The sequence below is a fragment of the Lolium rigidum genome, chromosome 6 (assembly GCF_022539505.1).
Source record: "Lolium rigidum isolate FL_2022 chromosome 6, APGP_CSIRO_Lrig_0.1, whole genome shotgun sequence".
NCBI classification, from domain to species: domain Eukaryota; kingdom Viridiplantae; phylum Streptophyta; class Magnoliopsida; order Poales; family Poaceae; genus Lolium; species Lolium rigidum.
This window is the reverse complement of record NC_061513.1, coordinates 219265968-219274156: the sequence shown is the minus strand read 5'-3', so window position 1 is coordinate 219274156 and position 8189 is coordinate 219265968. Positions and strand designations below refer to the sequence as shown.

The 8189-nt window shown below is 49.8% G+C and overlaps 1 pseudogene; it reads left to right on the top strand.

Moving 5' to 3' along the window:
* The window catches only part of LOC124663766, a 3293-nt pseudogene extending 694 nt beyond the window's left edge, over positions 1 to 2599 (top strand).
* The last annotated feature ends 5590 nt before the right edge of the window (positions 2600 to 8189 follow it).

The window sequence follows — 8189 nt, the reverse complement described above, 5'->3', positions numbered from 1 at the left end:
TGGTAAGGGAGAGGTATGATTAGTTTTTTTTTTTTTTTTTTTTTTGAGAACTCATCCTACCTCTTTATTCAAACTGTCATAAGGCAGGGAATACAAACGCCAACCGGCGGCGACGAAAGCCAAACGTAACGACCCACTGGCCATCCTAACACAAGCTTACCCAGATCATGGGGCTCTTTATTCGACAACCTATTCTCATGCACAAAACTAACCTCCTCTAGATCGCGAGAAGTCCTCTTGATCTCCTGAAGAATTTGGGAGTAGCTACCCCAGTTCTCCTCCTTTAGTGCATTGATCACCGACAGACAATCACTTGCCAGCCGTACCTTCGTGAGAAGAAGATCCTGCGCCAGGTTCAAACCTTCCCTGACAGCAAGTGCTTCCAAAACCTCGGGATTAGATATCCCTGTGATCAGGACAGCTGATCCGCCTAGGTAAACCCCAGATGCCGATCTCGCCACCGCTGCAACCACGCCATGCTCGCCGCTCCGAGCCACCCCGGCGTCCACATTGATCTTGGCCCAGTTCTCCGGCGGAGGGATCCATATCGGATGGGAGAGGTATGATTAGTCAACGGTCAGGATTAAACGGCCCGACAGCCCATCAACAAGTACACCCTGGAAAAAAAATAAAATTAGCTCTCCCGAAACGGGCCCAACAATTGGCCCAGCAGGAGAGAAGTCGCCAGATCACGAGAGAAGTCGCCGGCCTCCCTCAACATCGCGTTCTCCCTGGAGCGTGACCGCCGCCGCCATCGCGGCATCCCGTCGGCGTCGTCCTTGTCTTGTCCCCTGCTTCCTCGTTCGCCGGGATGTAGATGCCTGCCCGAATTGCTGCGGCAGGGGTCTGATTGTTTCATCTGATTTGTTTTTTTAATAAAAGAACCTTTTTTTTCCTTGTGTGCGCAGCCGTCGGAGGCGATCCACAAGGTGGTGTTCGGCAGCCAGGTCACGGAGGAGGAGGCCGAGAGCCTCAACAAGAGGTGAGATCGGGGGGAGCGCCTAGCTAGCTAATCTCGCGCGCGCGCGTGCTGCTTTCTCTCTGCAGACTGCAGGGAAAGGAATTATCAGGTGCCATTTTCTGCCAGATTTCTTCTTTTCAACAAAACAGGAATATGCTGATCAATGTATTGCTTCTATTTTGATTGCCATGTCTTAAGATATAGTAGTTGTGACAGTAAGGAATAAGGAATTGTTTATTCACGTGTTGTGCTAAATGATTGGGAGGAGGGTATCACTTCTTTTAGTACTCCTGATTTGCTTGCGGCATTTGGTATCAGCTGCTGGTTGCTAAAATCAAACCTGTTAAATGTTCTAACCTCCAGAGTCACAAGTTGTTGGGATGAATCTTGTGGAAAAGGTTGGCCTATCATCATTATTAATATGTGATCACATTGGTTTGTGACCTTTTCTTGTAAATTCTAATAGAACTGGACCTGTTGATTCAACTATTAAATTTGGCCCCCGTTTTCAATTATACTTTGTTCAGTAGACACTGGGATTTAGGTAGTCAGGTGCTCTCTGATTTTGTTTTTCGTTCACACAAACAACATTACAGTAGATGTAGTGCTTCATGACATTTCTAAAGTAATCAGCTGTTTCCGTATATAGTATTGCATACTATTGCTGCAAAACAACTGTAAATTTGGCTCCTCTGTTTAGTAGAGTGGTCTGTATTATCTTTTACAGAATTAAAAGAACATTTCACTCCAGATACACTTTCTGACAGAACTGAATCTGTTTTTTTGTCAAACTACTACAGGCAATCAGCACCATAAGTCACATCTCCTTTGCCCAGGATGAAAGCGTTTCTCCAAAAAAGCCAACCTCCATAGCGGAGGTGGCAAAGCAGCGAGAGCTAAGTGGCACGCTCCTGAGCGAGGACGACAGCAAGCTGAAGAAGCAGCTGTCCAATGCAGAAAACGAAGGAGCTCAGCGGGCACGACATTTTCGCTCTGCCAGAGGATCCCAGGCCACGCAATTCGGAGAATGGCTCGACCTTGCAGACTCCAGGGAAAAACGCGCAGGTACTGCGCTGGTCTCTCAACACATCTGTAAGTTTTTTCACAGCTCGCGATTGATGGATTTGTACTGTGTGGTTTCAATCGTTTTCGGCAGGTGAGCAGCTTCAAGTTCGGAGAGGACGACACGGACAGCGTGGTGAAGACGGCCAAGAAGATCCCCACGAAGAAGTTCAACGACCTGACAGGCAACGACATCTTCAAGGGCGACCCTGCGGAGGCGGCTCCCGGGACGGCGGAGAAGCAGCTGAGCGACGCCAAGCTCAGGGAGATGAGCGGCAGCAACATCTTCGCGGACGGGAAGGCGCCGTCGCGGGACTTCCTCGGCGGCATCCGCAAGCCCCCGGGCGGCGAGAGCAGCATCGCGCTGGTCTAACAGCAATCCCATCCTGATGGACATGGACATGACAGACATAGCCAGCCTTACAACATTCTTGGTTCATCCCGTCGCCGTCTCGATCGATCTAGGAACGAGTGATTGTTATGAAGTGAGTTTTTTCTTCTTCGTCGTCGTTGGTGGTGTGACTGATCTGTGATCCCGATTGGAACTTGTGGTTTGATGGTTTTCTTTTTTCCTGATGATCTGGCGCCGGGTGCTTCCTTTTTTTTCCCTTTCTCGCTGTTAATTAATCCTGATGATGGTGTGACAAGCAACGATAGTTGTCTCTTCAAATTTAGCATCCGATGCGCAAGCTTGTAGCGTTGTTGGTTGGGTTGGTTGGTCGTGGCGTACCTACTGTAACAATCTAGAGTGATGTTTCAGCTGCAGGGTCTTCTTGTTCTTTTATTGCGTGCTGCAGTAAGAAGGCGATTTACACAAAAATAACCCAAAAGTGGAAGAAAAGCACAGACTAACCCTCCGGCGAAACTATTTCACCAATCTAACCCTTTTGTGTGGCGCCCCTCCCACGGGCGCCACACATGCCCATGTGGCTCCCCTCCTGCCGGCGCCACACACCCAGCCGACGTGGCCCCCTCGCCGGCCGAGCTGGTGCGCCCGTCCGACGTGGCAGCATGTGTGGCGCCCCTCCCAACGGCGCCACACATGCCAACTTATATCATGTTTTCGGTCGAAAACATCCAGGGGCTCCGGAACGTCTGGGACTTAGCCATTTTGCGAGGCTCGATGTGTGGCGCCGACGCCACGGGCGCCACACTAGCATGTGTGGCGCCGATGCCACGGGCGCCACACATCCACTTAAGTGTGGCGCCCGCGCCCAGCCCGACCCTCTCTTTCTTCTTCCTCTTCTCTCTGCTTCTCCCCCAACCGCCGCCGCCGCCCGCCTCCCCTTCGGCCCCCCCCCCAAATCGACCAAGGAATCGTCAGATCCGGCCGGCCAAGTCCTTCCTCCTCCATTCCTCAAGGTATTCCCCTTCGATTCCCTCACATTCATCCACTAATTTCATAGATCTTGCTAGATTTGCACATGAACCCTAGACATGGAAACTAGATTTGAAATGGCTATGTATGTGTTGAATGTGTATGTGTAGGAACCCTAGATATGTAGGAACCCTAGATATGTAGGAACCCTAGATATGTAGGAACCCTAGATGTGTTGAATGAAATTTTACATGTATGTGTTGAAATTTTAGCAAATGCATTCTATTGTCTTACATATGTCTATTATGGGCCTAGGAATGGTATGTCTTACGAAATTCATATGTGATGTGTATTTGGATATGAACTCTCATGTATGTGTGATGTATATGTGATTCGAAAGTTAGATATATTCTCATGTATTTTTGATGGAATAACTCATATTTGTTAGGAATGTATGTGTGATGGCTTATTTGGATATATTCTCATGTATGTGTTGCTCATATTTGGTATGAATGGCTCATAATATGTTGTATGTGTTGCTCATACATGTAGGATGGTGTGGCTTCCGGATGAAGAGTACGACGGGGACCACCGGGCTGTTCATATGACGGAGAGGGAACGGATCTTCACCCTTTGAAGATTCGTTACCATGGCACACCGGATATACCTTATGACGAGAGGTACACGGAGTTCATCCGGCCTACCGGTCTTATGCCGTTCATATCCCTTGTAAGCCGTGGGGGGCCACACATGAACCCCTCGGCACTCACCGCCCTTGTCGATCGGTGGAGGCCGGAGACTCACACCTTCCACTTGAGGGCCGGCGAGATGGCCCCTACTCTCCAGGATGTTTCCATGATCCTTGGACTACCTATTCAGGGCGAGCCACTTTGTATGAACACAGCTTCGATGGGTGGCGCGGACGAGATGGAGGACCTTATTGGCGGGGCTCCTCCGCCGCCGGAAAATCCAAAGGAGAGAGTTCCCGCCGGCGCGTCTTTCACTTGGATCAGAACTAACTTTGCGAGAATGCCCCATAGAGGCCGACGAGGACACTCGGAGGACGTACGCCCGCGTGTACTTATGGTACATGATTTCCAGGACTCTCTTTCCCGACGGTGGGGGTAAGCTGGCCCATTGGTGTTGGCTGAAGGCGCTTACGGTGTTGGACGCTCGGTGGAGTTGGGGAACAAGCGGCACTTGCCTACCTCTACCGGCGGGTGATGATTTGTTCTATGTACTATTTTCCTATAGTAGTGCGCTACACAAAGTAGTAACCAAATATCTTATGTACGCAGTTGGACGAAGCTTGTCGCGGGGCCGGGAGCAAGACTTGTCGCAGGAGCTGGGAGCAAGACTCGGGAGCGGCGGTATTGGTGGATGCATGCTCCTACTTTCCGTATGGAGCTGGGACCGCCTATCGGTTGGGCGTCCCGGGTACTCAACGAGACGCCATGGCCTCATTTCCCTCACTTTCCTGATCGGGAGCCCACTTGGGCATACCTTTGGGACAATGTCTCGGAGATGACGAGCGATCCAATGGTCATGTACAGAGCAGTACACCGCGGAGTTGGACACTCTTACCGCCGAGCGGGTAACCGATCACTGCGGAGTTGCAATCCTAGTTTTGATTGATTCTACCGGCATCTACTAAATAATTGTATGCTTGCAGGTGGAATGGGAGCCATATGGTACCTACTACCGTATTGGCGCGGCGATGACCGACCTAAACCCCAAGTGCACGGAGGAGGCGCGGTTCCGGCGTATGCGCTGCCCACTCATATGCATGTGGCTTGTTGAACACCACCAGCCGCAAAGAGTGATGAGACAGTTTGGGCTGTATCGGAGTGCCCACCAACGTGGCAAGACACGGACAAGGCGCTTCACGGGTAAACTTCCGGAATCATGCGATGGAAGATTCTTGATAGAAGAGGTACAAACTAACTTGTTGATTCTTGCGAGGCTTGATAGGCAGCGCGCAGAGGAAGATCACAAATTGGCCAGTCCATCATAGCGGCCACATCACAGGCGTTCCAACATCGCTTGGAAGCGGCACGGAATGCCGACCTCGAGCAGATTGTGCCTCACGACTTCACCGCTTTCAACAACTACCTCGAGTGGTTCCATCAGAACACGCGTATCGAGTTAGTGAAGCGCGCGTATCGTCAGGAGATCTTGGACGACCCCATCCATTTCGATGAGGTTGGGCAAAGCCAGCACGACACTTTTGCTCGCAAGAGGGAGATCGACTTCTATTGCTTCCGAGCTGAACTTCGTGGTAATGGATTCTCTCACTAACTAGTACATCATCTAGATTGCCATGTGCTCGCTTAAATTGTGTATGCTATGTTTGTCACGGCGGGAGGAGATCCAAAAACCGGCGAGGAGTGCGAGACTATGTGGGACCGGAGCCACGAGAGATGAAAAGCCTGTTTCACCGTTGCGGAATTTCATTAAGGTATGATCACCAACTTTGAATGTACACTATTATGTTCCGGTGGCTTTGTAACCGTGAGTTCCATGACGCGAACACCGCACGAAAGATGCGGCGGTTAGCGAACTTGCTAGGTTGCCGCGAAGGCGAAATCCCTACATCCTCCTCTTCGAAGAACATGTATGGACTATTTTGTTGCTCGTGAAACATGTTCTTACTAATTTCAACTTTTGTAATCTCATGTGTTCATGTTTGTGCAGATTCCTCCCGAGGACGACCTAATTCCGAGTCAAGGCTGTACTTCCGAAGCGTACCTCCAAGCAACGGTCAGCTTACCGAGTTGAAGCCAAGGGGCAAGGCTCCAAACCGGTACACTCCGGAAGATTATGTCAACCGAGGAAAGAAGGTTGTCACCGAGGAGGATGACGGGCCGCCGCGGAGATCAGCTATGTCGAGGATGAGGAACGACGAGCCGTTCTCTTCGAGGAGGAGGAGGAGGAGGAGGAGGAGGAGGAGCAGGAGCAGCAAGCAGGAGCAGCAGCGAGCAGGAGCAGCAGCAGGAGCAGCCAAGGCAGCGGACGAAGAGGATGGCCGTCCGGAAGCAGCCCACGAGGACGGCACGTCGAGGACGCTACTAGGATGTGCTACGTGTTGTTGTGAACTCTATATTCATAAGTATCGATTTGTGAACCCTATGTCATTTCGAACCATGGTCCGTAATGCTACTTGTTGTTCGAATCTACGTGCTACAATGTGACGTATGAAGTGTTATATGTGTCTCGTCATGAAATTTCTACTTGTTGTGTACAATATTCATAAGGATTTTTCATGTTTTCAACACAAGTCCATGTGTGGCGCCCTTCACACTGGCGCCACAAGTGCTTGTGTGGCGCCCGTGGCATCGGCGCCACACATGCCAACTTGTTTGAACCATTGGGTCCAAAGCATCTGTGGGACAAATCCTCCGGGACTTAGCCGTTTTGCGAGGCTCTATGTGTGGCGCCCGTGGCATCGGCGCCACACATGCTAGTGTGGCGCCCGTGTCATCGGCGCCACACATCGAGCTCGCAAAACGGCTAAGTCCCAGAGGATTTGTCCCACAGTATGTTTTAGGGGATTCCAAGTGCATGTGTGGCGCCGTTGGGAGGGGCGCCACACATGCCGCCACGTCGGACGGGCGCACCAGCTCGCCGGCGAGGGGGCCACGTCGGCTGGGTGTGTGGCGCCGGCAGGAGGGGAGCCACATGGGCACGTGTGGCGCCCGTGGGAGGGGCGCCACACAAAAGGGTTAGATTGGTGAAATAGTTTCGCCGGAGGGTTAGTCTGTGCTTTTCTTCCACTTTTGGGTTATTTTTGTGTAAATCGCCCAGTAAGAACAGGAATCCCACCCACGATCTGGTCGGCAGCTAATGGGGTTGGGCCAATCTACTGGGCTGGGCCCGTCAATTGGGCCGGCCTGCAGATGTTTTTTTTCTTTTAGGTGCGAAAATTGTGAGAGGTATGTAACATACCTCTCTCGTTTTCAACTGTGGTATGAAATTTTTTGGGCCATTGGATGGACGAAAATTAATGGCTATTATTTATTTCGGGGTACCACAAAACAACCCATCGAATATGCCATCGGCGGATGCAACTCGTTCACTTCATGCACGACATGACGATCTTGCGTCCACGATTATCACCTGTAATGATTTGTCTCCATTCCAAAGCTTTTTATTTGAGTTGAAGGACTCTGTCTATCAATCTAACATCGATGCACATGTACTAGGCGAGGGGATGAAGAAGGGATTCAGAGGTCATTGAGTGACTAGAAAATGGCCGTCGAGCTTGCTGTGTCTCTCGCCGGCTCCCCCGATCTTGTCCTAGTGAAAGAGATCGCGGAAGGTATAATAATTATGCTGCAATTATGCAGGCCGATGGCAACCAAGTCTCGAGGGAACCACCTGACTAGTAACTCCATCTTAAAGCTTAAGGTTTGTATTATTTTTTGAATGTCAAACTATGTTAAGTTTAACTAAGTTTTTACTAAAAATCATTAACATGTAAAATACAAAATTAATAACATTAGATAGATGACGACGTGGGCATAGCCTATTTGTTGGAGTCGTAGGACGCACCCAATAACCAGAGTTCGATCCCTGTCAGGGAATTTTTTTCGAAATTGTCACGCTAAGTTCCGCTTCTACTATATCAGTAGTATCTAGTTCCTCCCAGATATAGTTTCATTTTCAATAACATTAGATAGATAATGAAATATATTTTCTTATGGTATCTACAAAATATTATATTTATTAATAGATTTTTCTAAATGTTTAGTCAAACTGTTTAACTTTTTAAAAAAATATAAACCTTAAGCTTTGGGATGCAGGTAGTATCTAGGAACTACAGACATGGCGCTGGTCTGCCTTCGTGTT